At 39.5% G+C, this 17976-nt stretch overlaps 1 pseudogene; it reads left to right on the top strand.

Annotated features, from left to right (window-relative positions):
• Window positions 1-17372, top strand: part of LOC140803106 (probable U3 small nucleolar RNA-associated protein 11) — a 35647-nt pseudogene extending 18275 nt beyond the window's left edge.
• Window positions 17373-17976: the final 604 nt, after the last annotated feature.

Genomic DNA, 17976 nt, shown 5'->3' with positions numbered 1-17976 from the left:
ACAAACCAAAAGAAATCGTGAAGCTTGCCAAGGAAAATCGAAAATCAGTTTTTGCTTGATAAAACATGATCATGTACTGAAAAATAATTGCTAATATGACTTGATTGAGGTTTGAAAGAGATCTAGACATGCCTGGTTTCGTTTCGAAAGAAAACGAAGGAAAGAAGACGACGCGGCACGGAGAAGATGGAGCGCTTCTTTCCTTTCTTCTTGCACTCGATTTTTTCTTTCTTTCCCTCTAGCTAAGACTCACGATTTTTTTCACACAAATGGGGCTCTAAATGGTGCTGAATTCGGGGGTGAGGGAGGGAGGAAATGGTTGGGGAGTGAGGGAAGAGGGGTGCAAAATATAAGGAAGAATCAAGACCAAGTCCACTCTCCTTTTGAAATTTGAATTATTGTTTGATATCAAGTCTACTTGGGGATGAGGTGGCCGAGTTTATGCATGGTAGTCTAGGTTAGAATGAGGTTAATTAATAATTTAATGGTGCTCCCAAACAAAAAGAATTATCCTCCTAATTAAATACCAAGAAGGGGTCCAAGGTGATGAGTTGGCAAATGAATCTTCTAGCAACTAGGGGTGGCCGAAAATGCATAATAAAATAAAGGGGAAATTTTGGTTATCTAGTAAATTAATAACCCTTAAAATCTTCACTAATCCTTTAATTAATTTAGTGAATTAAACCCTTAATTATTGGAACTTAAATGAACTTATTTCTTAATCACCTCAAGTAATCAAATTAAATCCTCAAACCTCCTTTTTAACTTAAATGAACTTACTTGCTAGCTAAATTAACTTCTGGAAATATTTCTCGAATCTTAAATTCTATCTCAAAACTCCAACTCCAGTCCGGCCTCACTGAAATAACTGAAAAATCAAACTACTGAACTGAAATAATAAAATAATTAACTTAAAAAATAATCAGGCAATGAAGTCAATTAAATTTAAAATACTAGAATTATGCATGGCTTATACGTAGACTGATTTACGGGTTCTACATTCCTTGCCCCCTTAAAAGAAATTTCGTCCTCGAAATTAGAACTCACCGAATAACTCAGGGTAACGATCTCTCATCTTCGGCTCAGACTCCCACGTAGCTTCCTCCTCAGAATGGTTGAGCAATTTGACTTTAACTCGCCTAACCGGCTTGTTCCGAAGCTTCTTCTCCTGTCTGTCTAGGATCTGCACTGGTCTCTCCTCATAAGATAAGTTCGGAGTAAGCTGCAACAGCTCAAAATTCAGCACGTGCGAAGGATTGGCCATATACTTCCTCAGCATGGAGACGTGGAACACATTGTGTACTCTGGCCAGATTCGACGGAAGAGCCACACGATACACTAGTGTCCAAACTCTGTCGAGGATCTCAAACAGTTCAATGAATCTCGGACTGAGCTTCCCTTTCTTGCCAAATCTCATGACACCCTTCATAGGTGCCACCTTCACAAAAACATGGTCGCCCACTGCGAACTCTAAATCTCTCCTCCGCTGATCTGCATAGCTTTTCTGTCGACTCTGAGCAGTCCTCATCTTATCACGGATCTTGACTACTACATCGGTAGCCTGCTGAACAATCTCTGGACCCAACTCTGCTCTCTCTCCTACTTCATCCCAATGAACAGGAGATCTACACTTGCGGCCACACAAAGCTTCATACGGTGCCATACCAATAGAAGACTGGAAACTATTGTTATAGGTGAACTCAACCAGTGGCAAGTTCGACTCTCAACTCCCAGAGAAATCAATGACGCAAGCACGAAGAAGTTCCTCCAAAATCTAAATAACTCGCTCTGACTGCCCATCTGTCTGCGGATGGAAAGCTGTGCTAAACAGCAACTTTGTACCCAAAGTCGAATGCAAACTCTTCCAAAATGAGGAAGTGAATCTGGGATCTCTGTCGGATACGATCGAAACTGGAACACCATGAAGTCGGACTATCTCCCGATTATACAACTCTGCATACTGAACCATGGTGAAAGTCGTCTTAATAGGCAAGAAGTGCTCTGATTTGGTAAGACAATCTACAATCACCTAGATGGCATTCGATCCTCTAGCTGACTTCGGCAAACCGATCACAAAATCCATGGTAATGTTCTCCCACTTCCACTCGGGAATAGAGAGAGGCTTGAGCAAACCTGCTGGTCTCTTATGTTCGGTCTTCACTAACTGACAGGTCAGAGACTCGGACACAAATCGTCTGATGTCCTTCTTCATACCAGGCCACCAATACAATAGCTGCAGATCTTTGTACATCTTCGTACTCACAGGGTGAATGGAGTACGGGGACATATGGGCCTCTGATAAGATGTCTGCTCGGATAGAATCACTGCTAGGAACCCATATCCTGTCTCGGTATCTCACAATACCGTCGCTGGCTGTATACAAGACACTGCCCTTGGCTTCATCTCTCTTCTTCCACTGTGCCAATTGCTCATCTGCTGACTGACCACTGCGAATACGGTCAAGAAGGGAAGACTGAATGGTCAAGGTAGATAGACGGGGAACTCTACCTCGAGGATAAGTCTCGAGATCAAACCTCTGCATCTCAGTCTGAAGAGGTCTCTGAATCGTCAAGTGAGCCATCACTGCGACTTTTCTGCTCAACGCATCCGCCACTACATTAGCTTTACCCGGGTGGTAGCTAATGTCACAGTCATAATCCTTCACAAGCTCCAACCAACGCCTCTGACGCATGTTCAGCTCCTTCTGCGTAAAGAAATACTTGAGGCTCTTGTGGTCGGTAAAGATCTGGCACTTCTCTCCATACAAATAATGCCTCCAAATCTTCAAGGCAAAAACTACGGCCGCTAACTCCAGATCATGGGTAGGGTAATTCTTCTCATGGACCTTCAGCTGTCGGGAAGCATACGCTATCACTTTCCCATGCTGCATCAATACTGCGGCAAGACCGAGCTTTGAAGCATCGGTATACAGAACAAACTCGCCGGGTCCTGACGGTGTGGCCAAAACTGGTGCGGAAATAAGAGCTTGCTACAAAGTATCGAAGCTCTTCTGGCACTCATCGCTCCACACAAACTTCACATTCTTCTTTGTCAATGATGTGAGTGGAACGGCAATGGAGGAGAATCCCTGAATGAATTTCCTGTAAAATCCTGCTAGCCCCAGAAAACTGCGAATCTCGGATGCATTCTGCGGCACCACCCAATCTCTGACTGCAGCGACTTTCGCCGGGTCTACCTCAATGCCACTGCTAGAAACAATGTGGCCCAAGAACGCCACCTTCTCTAACCAGAATTCGCACTTACTGAACTTTGCGAATAGTTTGTGTTTCTGCAAGGTCTGCATCACTGTGGTCAGATGTCTGCTGTGATCCTCCCGACTCTTGGAGTAGACGAGAATGTCATCTATGAACACTATCACAAACTGGTCGAGGTACGGCTGAAATATGCGATTCATGAGATCCATGAAGATCGCTGGCGCATTCGTCAGACCGAACGGCATCACAAGGAACTCGTAGTGGCCATAACGAGTCCTGAAAGCAGTTTTGGAAACATCAGCATCTCTCACCCTCAACTGGTGATAACCGGAACGCAGATCAATCTTTGAGAAAATCGAAGCTCCCTGCAATTGGTCAAACAGATCCTCAATCCTCGGAAGTGGGTACTTGTTCTTCACTGTAACCTTGTTCAACTCCCGGTAGTCAATGCAAAGCCTCATAGAGCAATCCTTCTTTTTAACAAACAAGACTGGCGCGCCCCATGGTGAAAAGCTCGGGCGAATGAACTCCTTGTCGAGAAGTTCCTGAATCTGCTTCTTAGGCTCTGCCATCTCTGTCGGTGCTAATCGGTACGACGCTTTGGATATCGGAGCCGTACCTGGCATAAGCTCAATGAAAAACTCCACCTCTCTCTCAGGTGGCATACCAGAGACGTCTTCGGGAAAAATGTCTAAGAATCTCTGACAATCGGAACATCTGAGGCTGACTGGCTGGGTTTCTTGGGGAAAGATAAAAAGGTCGCTAGAAATGCCCGACACCCTCTATGCATGAGCTTCCTAGCCTGAACATATGGAATAATGCGCGGTAAAGGAAAGTACATGTCCGGCTCAAATAAGAATTGCTCAATTCCAGGCGGTCGGACAAGAACAGATCTCCGCTGGAAGTCTATCAACACTCTGTTCCTCAATAGCCAGTCCATTCCTAGGATAATGTCAAATTCTGGCATCGGTAGCACGATCAGATCCGCATAAACCAGATTACCGTGTAGCTCCATATCTATATCACGGATAACATTGGTGGATGCCATCTCCTCGCCTGACGGCAACACTACTGAAAAGGCTATGTCTAGCCCAATGGTCTTGATCTTGAGAAAGTTTGCAAAGACCTCCGAAATAAACGAGTGAGTGGCCCATGAATCTATCAAGGCCTTGGTAGCGGAACCAGATATAAAAATTCTCCCTGAAAGATCGGAACTCTAAGTTGAATCCCACTACAAGAACTAAACTTATAGACATGCAAAGGTCAAGGTTCTTCTAGCTTAATTCCCCCAAAATAAATCTGAGTAGAGCATGCAATCCTATAACAGTTCTAAGTTCAAAAATCTAAATCCCGATTTCCGAAACGCTGAAATTCGAATAATAACTCAATGCTTAAAGGTATCTGCCAACAACATAGTCTCCGGGTTTGTTTCCGCGGCATGGAGAGCAAAAACTCTGCCTTGAGTAGGCAGATTTCTCTGAGGACACTGCAGCAACATGTGGTCTGGATTGCCACACTTAAAACACTTTCCTGAGCCAGACTTACACGCTCCAGGATGGCGGCATGAGCAACTGGGGCAGACTGCGTGCTCAAAAGTCCTCGGGGCTGGGCGCCCCTGCTGTTGCGCCTGCTGCTGGCCTCTAATTCTAGGCGGCCCATGAAATGGCCTCTTGTTTTGCTGCTGATGCTGATGAGAGGAAGGCGGTGTGGTACCTGGACTGGGCGCTTGCCCTAGCGATCCCTCTCGATATCCCGCAGATCCTGCTCTGCGTCTAGGACTTTGGAGACAACATTCTCATAAGTAGTAGGGTCAGACACCCTAACATCCCGGCGCATCGGCCGTAGACCCACCAGGAAATGCATCAACTTAGCTCTGGCATCATTCGCTATCAGGGGCACAAAGTGATAGCCCCTCTCGAACTTACGGATGAACTCCGTAACCGTCTTATCACCCAGTCTCAGACTCATGAACTCGGTGGTCAACTGGGTGCGAACTTCCTCCGCAAAATACTTGGAGTAGAAAAATTCCGTAAAGCGTGTCCATGAAAGTGTAGCCAAGGTCAGGGCTACCGACGCTCCTTCCCACCATAAGCGGGCGTCTCCAGTGAACAGATAGGTGGCACATCGGACTCGGTCTGCGTCTCCCAGCTCCATAAACTCGAAGATGACCTCGAGGGATTTGATCCATCCCTCGGAAATCATGGGGTCAGACGTCCCAGAAAAATCCTTTGGACGCATTTTCATGAATCGCTCGTAAACAGCCTCTGGCCCTGTCGGCCTAGTCACCACAGCATTGTTCTCCGCAAACTGTGCGAAGAACTGTGTCATCCCAGCTAGCATCTGGGCACTCATGTCAGGTGGGGGCGGTGGTGGAGGTGGAGGAGGAGGAGGTGTCTGCCTCTCTTGTCTCTGATCATCATCGTCCTCGCGAAGGTGCTCGCAACCACCTCTCGGGCGTCCTACTTGACGTCTAGGGGGCATACTGTTCCAACATAACCCATACGTAACTAACATGCATAATTCCATAATTTATTTGAAATGAACACTGAAATACTGAAAATCTGGTCGAAATTATTTCATGGAAGCATGCTGTCAAAATAATTCATGTTTTAAATAAAATGCTGAAACGTAAAACTTACAGACCGAAGGCGTGACTTCGTGAGCTTCTCGTGGTTAGTAGTAGTGTAACCCTTTACAAGAACATAGGCTCTGATACCAACTGTGAAGGCCCGAAAATATTTACTTGAATATTTGCGGAAAATTAAAAATTTTCTTTTTAAATAATTAAAATGCCTCGTTCATAATTAAACTGATAAACAGAGTTTGATATCCAAGATGGCAGCGGAAGAAAATATTTGTTTGCGAAATAACAATTTAAGAATATCCAACAACTGATAAAAATTGTTTGCGAAATAAAATAATAAATGCTGAACTGAGGTCCCCGGGTGCCACTACTGCCGACCCAAGCTGGCTCACTGATCCCCGCCCTCGGCCCTGACCTCATCGGTACCTACAACAATCAATTCTAGTGAGCCTAAAGACTCAGCATGCATATATCGTAGATAACGGAAAAATACTGTAGTAAAATTTGAATGGGATAAAATATCGTGTCATGAGGCTTGCTGAAAATAACTTGTACTGAGCAATTATATTACGTGCATAACTGAATTAAATAACATAGTAAAAATGTTTGCTCCTTGGAGCCCTGCACTGAAGTGTCTGATAAAAATTTTCTGTTGAGATTATGGTCTACGCGTGTGATCTCTGCACTGAACTGAACTGTCCGATCACTGGCGACCGGGGTACCAAACTCAACTGATTGGTCACTGGCGACCGTGGTACAAAACTGAGCTGATCGGTCACTGGCGACCGTGTAAAATAATATTCCCATGATAGTGAATCGACCACAAGCAATATCGCATAAATCTCAAAAATAAGAATTTTCTATTTTTGCACGTAATAAATAAAATGACTGAATTAAATATCTTGTACCATTTTACCAACTGGATTGGATCGTCCCCAGGCTCGCTGCAACCTAAATATGCCATGAAAATATGCAATATATTTTTCTTGACCCAACTATGCAATCAAGTTTGAAAATGCGACAATTACGTCTACCGACTTCGTATTTAATCATGACTCCGAACCAACCCAAAACAACACTGAACTGACGTATAGTCATGATTAAAATACGCTTAAAATTATGAACTTATGCTCCTAAAATGATGAGGGTCGAAATCTAGGTGAATGGAGGCCAAAACGTGAAACGCTCTTTCGAGAGTCAATTTAGCACATCGCACCGTAAATTCGCGTACGACCTCAAAAAAATTATCCGAATCACAAACGGTCAAAAACACGACCTTCCTAACTCAAGGGGGCACTGTCCAGTCCAAGGCCAGAGGCTAAAAGCCGACCGAGAACTCGAACGAGCCTCCGAACCGACACAGAAACTTGTTGTAATTTTCCAGCAGCTGCAACCTTGCTTGCATCGCGTCGTTTGCGAGACTTTTGGCCATTGGTGCTTGAACCACCGACCAAAGCCTCTCCACAACGTCCCAAGGAATGATTCGAACCATGGCTAGGGGCCATAGGCCAACCAAGATCCACAACAAACCAACAAAACCCGAAGCACAAGTGCTGTCCAACCGAAGGGGCGAGAAGGGGAGGGGGCTGTTTTGATGTTTTGCGTAAAAACCAATGAGCCATGGACCAAGCCACCAAAAGGGCGACTTATTCACGTCTTAGACATGCTAGGGAAGTGATCTAACCATGGCTATAGGCCCATGGGGTAGCCAAGATCAGATCCTTCCTCCTTGACAACCAAATTGAATTTTCGAACTCAAAAAGGGACACCAATGGTGTTGCTGTCATTTATTGCTTTCCAGAGAGCATGGTGTGAAACCGATGGACAAATGTGGTCCTAATGCATCCTATTACATGTATATAAGTCGCCTTGGGAGCCTGGAGTCGATCCAATACCTGAAACTCACAAACCAAAAGAAATCGTGAAGCTTGCCAAGGAAAATCGAAAATTCTGCATCATGGTTTCGAAAATGTTTTGACATGCATTTCGGTTTTTGCTTGATAAAACATGATCATGTACTGAAAAATAATTGCTAATATGACTTGATTGAGGTTTGAAAGAGATCTAGACATGCCTGGTTTCGTTTCGAAAGAAAACGAACGAAACGACGACGACGCGGCACGGAGAAGATGGAGCGCTTCTTTCCTTTCCTCTTGCACTCGATTTTTTCTTTCTTTCCCTCTAGCTAAGACTCACGATTTTTTTCACACAAATGGGGCTCTGAATGGTGCTGAATTCGGTGGTGAGGGAGGGAGGAAATTGTAGGGGAGTGAGGGAAGATGGGTGCAAAATATAAGGAAGAACCAAGACCAAGTCCACTCTCCTTTTGAAATTTGAATTATTGTTTGATATCAAGTCTACTTGGGGATGAGGTGGCCGAATTTATGCATGGTATTCTAGATTAGAATGAGGTTAATTAATAATTTAATGGTGCTCCCAAACAAAAAGAATTATCCTCCTAATTAAATACCAAGAAGGGGTCCAAGGTGATGAGTTGGCAAATGAATCTTCTAGCAACTAGGGGTGGCCGAAAATGCATAATAAAATAAAGGGTAAATGTTGGTTATCTAGTAAATTAATAACCCTTAAAAGCCTCACTAATCCTTTAATTAATTTAGTGAATTAAACTCTTAATTATTGGAACTTAAATGAACTTATTTCTTAATCACCTCAAGTAATCAAATTAAATCCTAAAACCTCCTTTTTAACTTAAATGAACTTACTTGCTAGCTAAATTAACTTCTGGAAATATTTCTCGAATCTTAAATTCTATCTCAAAACTCAAACTCCAGTCCGGCCTCACTGAAATAACTGAAAAATCAAACCACTGAACTGAAATAGTAAAATAATTAACTTAAAAAATAATCAGGCAATGAATTCAATTAAATTTAAAATACTAAAATTATGCATGGCTTATACGTAGATTGATTTACGGGTTCTACATGTAGCATCAATCCCTTTCAGAAGCATTCTAATGCAATAAGATAGTGTTGGTGGATCGATGGTATTGATATCTTCTGTGAGGCATCTGATTATAAATTAGTGCTGACAAGACCCAAGCTTGCTAGATTCTTACAAGACCCAAGCTTGCTGGAATCTTTTCGAAGAAGACCCTCCTTTTCTTGCTAAAAAACTTTGCGACAAATACTACAAGCTGCTGATATTACTGAAGACATAAGCTTAATTAGTCTAGAATTTCAGAAGACGTTTCAATTGTCTTGAAATTTCTGTAACTTCTGCTTTGTTAGATGTACTGGGAAGATTTCTAATAAAATTTCAGTTGAAGTACTTGGTGTTCCTTTATTCCTTTCTGCAAACAACTCAATGTTAAATGAGTAAAATGGATAAATGATAGATAATGAATTAAGTTCAGAAGGAAGTATGTCGTCTTATGATAGTTTCTACTGGAAGATGAAAACAAAATGCCTTGTTTTGTTAATGAGACAAAATACCTTCTGCATCTGACACAAAATCACATAGAATCAGAATAAAGTTTTACCTAAATTAGTGCAATTATTTAATGATAATACTTGGTAACTGAACCGATGATAGCTTTATATGGGATGCTTCATATTCTTTACTGTAGGCAAGACTATTTTGAACTTTGGTGCCTGGTCTGTCATCTATAAATATGAATCAAGTGGGTAAACCAGATATTCATTCTTAAGAAAAATGGCAAGAGATAATAGTCCTGATTTGGCCAAGGAGTTTATGAAGGAGGCGATTGCTGCAAGGAAACAAGCAATAGAAGACAAGGTGCTGAAGAAAACACTTGCCACTTGAACTAACGTCCATGAGCTTCGGTCCTCCTTTGAAGCTGGGTTGTTGGTTACTACCAAACAGCTGGTAGCAATGGAGAAGTATCATCGACGTCTCCATAGTGTTGATAGCGCAAACGTCTTCTCTGATGATGACGTCTACCTCCTCATGCTCTTAAAGGAGCAGAGGACTCTGAAAAAGATTGCTTTTTCAGAAGAGTTCTTGCGTACCTCCACCGGAGAGCTGACCACTTGGTTGGCATTCTGGAGAGATTACATTAAGGAAGAAGTTAAGGATGTACGCCCCCGCTTTTATTATTAATAAAACTTCATATTTTGTCTACTGATTGTCTCCTTCGCTCAGCTTTTATTTTCTGCAAACTAAAACTTGAACAACCACAAAAGAAAATTAATCCATACTATATAAATGAGATGAAGACAACAAATAATTAAGCTAAATCTATCAATCCAAGTGTATTTCGAAAATAAGAAAACTTTTTATCTGGCAGAGGTTTAGTAAATATGTCTGCTGCTTGCTAATCAGTAGGAACGTATTCCAGACGAATGTTCTTCTTTTGCACATGATCTCTAATGAAATGATGTCTGATATCAATGTACTTAGTTCTGGAATGGAGTACTGGATTATGCGATATAGCAATTGCATTGGTATTGTCACAAAATATAGGTGATTCAGAAGCTTGAACTCCATAGTCTTTAAGTTGTTGTTGCATCCAAAGTATTTGAGAACAACAACTTTCCAGCAGCAAGATATTCTGTTTCTGCAGTAGACGTGGCTATGGAAGTCTGCTTTTTGCTAAACCAAGAGATCAACCTATCACCAAGAAATTGACAAAAACCACTTGTGCTTTTCCTATCCAGTTTACATCCTGCATAATCAGCATCTGAGTATCCAATAAGATTAAACGACGAATCCTTGGGATAGCAGAGGCCTACATTTTGAGTTCCTTTCAAGTACTTTAAAATATGTTTAGCAGCAATATAATGAGATTGTTTGGGGTTAGATTGAAATCTCGCACTAATACAAACAGCAAACGTAATATCGGGTCTATTGGCAGTAAGATATAATAATGATCCAATAAGACCACAATACTGAGTTACCTCTACTGGACTTCCCCCTTCATCTTTATCAAGTTTGGTAGACGAACTCATAGGAGTGGAAGCAGCAGAACATGCTTCCATCCCAAACTTTTTCAGTAGTTCCTTGTATACTTAGCTTGATTTATGAAGATTCCAGTATCAAGTTGCTTGATTTGAAGTCCTAAGAAAAATGTTAATTCTCCCATCATGCTCATCTCGAACTGTTCTTGCATTAACTTAGCAAACTTTGCACATAACTTGGGGTTAGTTGACCCAAATATGATATCATCAACATAAATCTGAACTAATAATATGTGCTTGTTTTTTACTAGTGTAAACAAGGTCTTATCTACGGTACCAACAGTGAAATCATGATTAATGAGAAATTATGAAAGTGTGTCGTACCAAGCCCTAGGTGCTTGTTTCACACCATAAAATGCTTTGTATAATTTAAAAACATGATTTGGTAATAAATGATTAGAAAAACCTAGAGGCTGTTCAACATAGACTTCCTCTTGTAGTAGACCATTAAGAAACGCACTCTTCACATCCATTTGATATACTTTGAAGTTTTTGAAAGCATCAAAGGCTAAAAATATTTTGATAGCTTCGAGCCTAGCTACTGGTGCAAAGGTTTCATCATAGTCTATTCCTTATTCTTGCCTTAATCCTTGTGCAACCAGTCTTCTTTGTTTCTTACAAATGTTTCTTCCTCCTTTAGTTTGTTTCTGAATACCCACCGAGTTCCAATGACAGCTTGGTGAGAAGGTCTAGGTACTAGAAACCAAACCTTATTCTCTCAAATTGATTCAGCTCTTCTTGCATAGCTTCTATCCAACTAGGATCCAGAAGAGCTTCTTCAATCTTCTTTGGTTCATCTTGAGAAATAAAAGCAGCATGCATGTATTCATTTATCATCTGTCTTCTGGTCCTTAGTGGAGCTGCTGGATTTCCAATTACCAAAGATGGAGGGTGAGATTTTTTCCAAATAAAAGGATTTAGATTATCTTCATACAAAGTAGTAGATTGTTTTGGAGTATCGGCTGTTGGTTTTGAAATGTTAGCTGCTGGTTCTGGAATGTCAGCTGCTGGTTCTGGAATGTGAATGTCTGGTTCTGGATTTTGAATATCCTTGACACTTGCTTCTGCATCATCTTCACTGTATAATTCCAGATGAACCATGTCTAACCTTTTACTTAAATTAGATATGTTAGTAATTTCGGAAGCACTGCTGTCTTCATGAAAGAGAACATGAATAGATTCTTCAACATTGAGTGTTTTATTATTGAATATTCTAAAAGCATTACTAACTGCAAAATATCCAAGAAATAAACCAGTGTCAGATTTTTAATCAAATGCAGCTAAATAATTTTTGCCATTATTATGCACAAAACATCTACAACCGAAAACATGAAAGTAAGATACGTTCGGTTTACTTTCTTTCCATATTTCATAGGGAGTCTGATTGTTTCTCTTGTTGATCATTGTTCTGTTTTGTGTGTAGCAAGCTGTATTAATAGCTTCTTCCCAGAAACGCTGAGAGATGTCTACATCTGCTAGAATTGTTCTAGCAGTTTCTTTAAGTGTTCTGTTTCTCCACTCAGCTACTCTATTTTGTTGAGGCTTCCTGGCAGCTGAATATTCATGATGAATGCCCTGTTCATCTAGATATATCTCAAGAATCTTGTTAGTAAATTTAGTACCTTGATCACTTCCGATTCTAATGACAGAAACTGATTTTTCATTCTGAATCTTTTTCAGAAGTTTGATCAGGAGGCTACTGGTTTGATCTTTTCCAGCAAGAAAAATTACCCAAGTAAATCTAGAGAAATCATCAACCACAACAAGGGTGTATTTCATTCCCCCTAAGCTCATGAAAGAGATTGGACCAAATAAGTCCATATGTAATAATTCTAAACATCTTGAGGATAATTTGCTGCCTTTATTTTTGAAGCTAGATCTTACTTGCTTACCAAGTTGACATGCAGAACATACATGATTCTTAATAAATTTTATGTCTGGCAATCCATAAACTAAGTTCTGCTTTTTGAGATTGTTAATAGACTTGAAGTTCAGATCATTCAATCTTTTGTGCCACAACCAGTGTTTATCACTTAGAGATGCAACTAAACATGTAGGGGCAATGATATGATCTATGTTCCATGAAATTTTATAGGTGTTGCCTTTTCTTATTCCGGTTAAAATAGTAGAATCATCAGCATTTTTAACTGTGCAAGTGTGCTTCTGGAATGCTATGAAAATCCATTATCACATAATTGACTAATACTGATCAAGTTATAACAAAGATTTTCAACTAAGAGCACATCCTTAATAGTGATGTTACCATGGATAATCTTACCCTTACCAACGGTTTTATCTTTTGAGTTGTCCCCAAAGGTTATCTCTGGTCCGGCACAATTTACTACTTCTGATAGTAGACTCTTCTGTCCAGTCATATGTCTTGAACATCCACTGTCCAAATACCACGTTGAGCTACTGATCTTGGTTTTTTTCACCTGTTCCTGCAAACACAAATTTTAGTATCTGGTACCCAATCTATTTGGGTCCAATCCTTATTAGTCCCTTTGGAACCCACATTTGTACAATTTTCGTACTTCGGGTATCCATGGAGGTGTGTGCAACAGAGAGTTTGTTGTTTCTAACATTATGCATCTTAGCATGTTGTTCTTCCCTTCTGTTTCTGTTGTCCGGCCTGTATCTCTTCTGAACAGGTCTAGAATTGTAGAACTGGTAGTTTTTAACCTTCATAGGAGGTTGTCTTCCTGAGTTGAATCCTCTTCTGATTCTAGAACTCTGATCAACTCTTTCCTTAGGTTCAACATAACCCAGACCATAATGCATTCTTTTGTTCATCTGATTTACATTCCTTTCAACTGAGGCAGTAGGTACTTCTGGTTTCTGTAGCACACTGGATTTCACAAAATGAATGTACTTCCCTTTTCACATATCCAGTTTTGGCTTAGTATTCGTTTCAGAAGTGCCTTAACTATTACAAAATCCGATGTCTCCAGATTGTTTTTGTAACTCTTGCATCTTTTCCAGTGAAATAGAAGACTTGTTCCAAACATTCACCAGTAGTGATAACTTCTGGTTTTCAGAAAGCATCGTCTGGTAATCTGCTTTTGCTCTTTCATTCTCCGTTTTTAATTTACTCATCTCGACTTGTAAATCATTACAGCTGTCTACTTGCAAGCAAGTTAACTTACTGTTCTGATCTTTCAAGTTCTGATTTTCGATCTTAACTTCCTCGAATCATTGAGAAAGTCTAGAATACTCTTCTACCATGTCGTGTAATGCTTTGACTAACTCAGTGCATGTAAATTCATCAGAATCAAAGTCAAATACCTCTCCAGATGTCGAGGTTGAATCAGTATTTGCCATCAGACATTTGATCTCATCTTCATCACTTTCACTTGAATGGCTTTCAGAACCAGAAGATTCAGAACTTGAGTCTGCCTATTTGGACTTACTTTCTTCTGCAATCATTGCCTTTCTGTCTCTTCTGGTCTTTTATCATTGCGTTTGAAACCCTTCTTCCTCTGGTCATCCTTCTTTGGTTTTGGACAATCAGCAATGAAGTGTCCAACTTTTCCACAGTTAAAGCATGCCTTATCACTAGGTGATGATTCCTTTTTGAAATTGCGGTTGGGAATTTGAAATGTTTTCTGATTCTTTCTCATTAATCTGGAAAGCTTCTTAACAAATAATGACATTGCGTCATTGCTTATCTGTTTAGCACTTCTCTCAGAAGTGTTCTCTATAGCAGTAGCAGAAGATGAACTTGGGGCAACTGTAGTAGTAGAGTTAATAGTTGCTGTGAGAGCTTTGGTTGGTGGATTTGCTAAGGGCTCTTCTCCACTTGGAACTTCAAGCTCAAACTCATATGCCTTTAAATCCGAGAACAAATCATGCAATTCTAACTTGTTTATATCTCTGGAAGCTCTCATTGCCATTGTTTTGACGTCCCATTCTCTGGGTAGGCCTCTCATTACTTTTAATGCAATTTCTCTATTGCCAAAGTCTTTCCCAAGAGCTGAGAATTCATTGACAAGGCTGCTGAATCGTTCATCAAATTCATTCATAGTTTCTCCAGCCTTCATCTTCATATTCTCAAACTTCTGCATGGCTACAGACAGTTTGTTTTCCTTTGTTTCTTCGTTTCTTTCATAGATCTAAATTAATTTTTCCCAGATTTCCTTGGCAGTATGGCACATCTTGATTTTGCTGAAGGTATTTTTGTTGAGTGTCTTGTACAAAATGTCCTTCGCAACGTTGTCAAGATTGGCTTTCTTCTTGTCCTCACTTGTCCATTCATATCTTGGTTTTTCAAGCATCTGAGGTGCACCTTTGGTGATAGCAATAGCTGGATTTGGCTTTAAGATTTTTAATGGACCATCTGTGATGACATACCAAATGTCATCATCTTGAGCCACAAGATGAGCGTGCATTCTGATTTTCCAGTCATCGAAATCTTCTTTTGAGAACATTGGAACTTTGCTGAAATGAGCCATGTCTGTTAAATATTTTTCAGAACAAGAATAACTCTGCTCTGATACCACTTGTTGAGGATCGGGTTTAGTTTAGAAGGGGGGGTTGAATAAACTCAACGACAAACTTAATAAATTCTTCTTTTGATGTGCTAAAATCATGTTAGAGATATTAGCAATTCTTGTTCAAGTTCAAAGACCAGCAGATCACAAGATAATGTGCGGAAAATGATCTGTTGGTTAGTGGGTGAAAAATGATAAAGCAGAAAAGCAGTAGATAGCACAAGGTTTGTTTCTGGAAGTTCGAAGATGAAACTTCTACGTCTCTCTTTCTTCTGTTTCCAGAAGGTATCACTAAAAGACTTTGGTGAATACAGTACAGCAGTTGTACACACCCACTTCAACAGGACTTACCCTTCGCCTATTGAAACTCTGAGCTTTACAACTCAACTTCTTGAATGATCTTAAGTTCTGGAAAAGACTCTTTTCCAGTTACAAATTCTTCTATCAATGAGTTGGTGAAATGAATAGCTTAAGAAGATATAACTGAGAATAGCTAGCACAATATGATCTTGATGATCAAAAGTATGCAATGAAGCGTGTGCTACTTTTTCAGTGTTGAGCTTTTTAGATAACTGAAAGTTCTAACAATGCTCGAATGATATTATTGATTCAGATTTTTTATTTCAACACCGATACACTTGACAAAATCCTTCATCTCCATATATAGGCTCCATTTAACGTTCCAAAATCTGAACGGCTCTTTAACTTTTCAGTGGTTCAGCTTTAATGCTTAAAATGGACCTTGCAAAATACATTAAAAATAATCAGTCTCAGTTCATACAAAAAATGGTAAACCATATTAATTGTTCTCGTATAACATTTAATGTCATTTAATGAAGCAATAAATGCTAGTATCACATTAATAGATCAACGGTAATATTTAGAGACTTTGAGATATGCAAGATTCTGTTAGTTTATATTTCGAATTTTGTATCCTTCTAGTTCTGGTTTACATCTACTGGTTTTGTACTATCCCAACATCTACTAGTTTTTCCTTAGCATCTCCACAATAAATTTAATTCTAATAGAGTTAATTATAATTCCATTTATGTGTGCATGATAAATATTTATGGCCGTGTGTCCTTTTTGTGTTGTCTGGACTTTCTACTGGGCTTCTATTTCTTCCCAGAGATCAATACTATCTCGTCATTGTGAGTGTTGAATCTTTGTATAAATTTTATGGGAATTAGGGGATGATACTTTTCTCTATCATTTATCCTTGACACTTGACGAACTTTGGTTCAAGAAATCGAATTGATGTACAAGTGCTAGAGCATTTAAACCCAACTGACGTTTATTTTATCATGAACTACTATCTATCATATTCCTTAAAGGGTCTTGCTTGTTGGCATCGTTGCTGCATTTTCCTAAAATTTAATCCTTTTTCTATGCTGTATCTTTCTACTTTGATTTTGGGTATTTAGTTTTATTCCAAATGACTTTTCTGTTTCTTGTAGAACATAACTTTATCGAATCAAATGGTTGGTTATCTGTCCGCCGTGCACAAATCCTTTTCCTTTTGATGAGTTTTGCTTTGGTTGATTTCCAAATTTCTTTTCAGTCTCTCCTTGGCTTTAGGCCTTCATATTACTTTTGTTTCTCTTCTACATCGAGGAAGTTAGACTAGAATTTGTGGTTGAGGAGTTTAGTTTAATCGTGTATAGAAACACTGTCAACATGCAGGAAGATAGATTCTTCATATCGAGAGCTAGAGGCTAGAACAAAACGGTTAAAAGATCTAGAGAAAATATACACGGATATGTCTATGCAGAAAGAGTTACAGGTATCAATATTTTAGAGAGTACGTTATACGCTTCATTTTTTCCTTGTTTCGCTGTAGGGTAATCATTTTAATGCATCATTGGTGCAGAAAAGGGGTAAGAAACGCAAACTGCGTGAAGATGAAATGGTTAGTCCCACTTCAAGACCCGTGTATAAATGGCGACAAGAAAGGAAACGTTGAATAGAATACTTATATAACGAAGATTTCTTGAATGAGAGAACCTGAGGAGGGGACGTGCAACAATATCCTGTAGTCATCTGGGAAGCACAATTTTCGTAACTGTGTGGAAACCGCGTGATTTTTTAATCGGAACAACCGTAAACGTTGAAACATAATTTTTCTGTGACTGATGTTGGAAATAAAAGTATACTTCAATGTTTTCATAACCGGATCACCTGCATAACCGGACCGGTGATCGAATCGAAAAACACATGTTGAATTTATGGTGTGACTGAAAATTGTTATATTATATAAAATAATAATATAATATTATAAATAATGAAAAAGATATAGTTACCGATATAGTGATATTTCGTGCTTTTAAGTTCCCAAAAATACTCTGCCATTAGAGCAGTCAGATCCATCAAATGTCACTGCGAAGAACTACAATAATGTGTGTAAAGTTTATAGATTATATTTTCATTGTCGAAATTCTTTTCCGTAAAAATATAATAGAAAAAAGTGGGAAAATAGAGTGTTGTTTTGAATGTTTTATATATATATATTTAGAAAACTAACATTTAAAAATATGTTCTATTTATATATATGTGTAATAAAAGAGTTACTTTGGAGAGAGTTCAAACAAGTTTTATGGTTTATGCATAAGTTTTTAGGTTTGCTACCTTTTGCTATGACAAGCGAGCAAACTTTGGCTGCCACACATCGATTTGGTATTTAAAGAATTCGGTGGTGAACCCAAGTTGGTGATTTATTATTAATTTTGATCGTGAATTATTTAGTTCTGGCC

This window comes from Primulina eburnea, chromosome 10 (genome assembly GCF_022965805.1).
Source record: "Primulina eburnea isolate SZY01 chromosome 10, ASM2296580v1, whole genome shotgun sequence".
In the NCBI taxonomy this organism is placed as follows: domain Eukaryota; kingdom Viridiplantae; phylum Streptophyta; class Magnoliopsida; order Lamiales; family Gesneriaceae; genus Primulina; species Primulina eburnea.
This window is presented reverse-complemented; position numbering and strand designations above follow the sequence as displayed.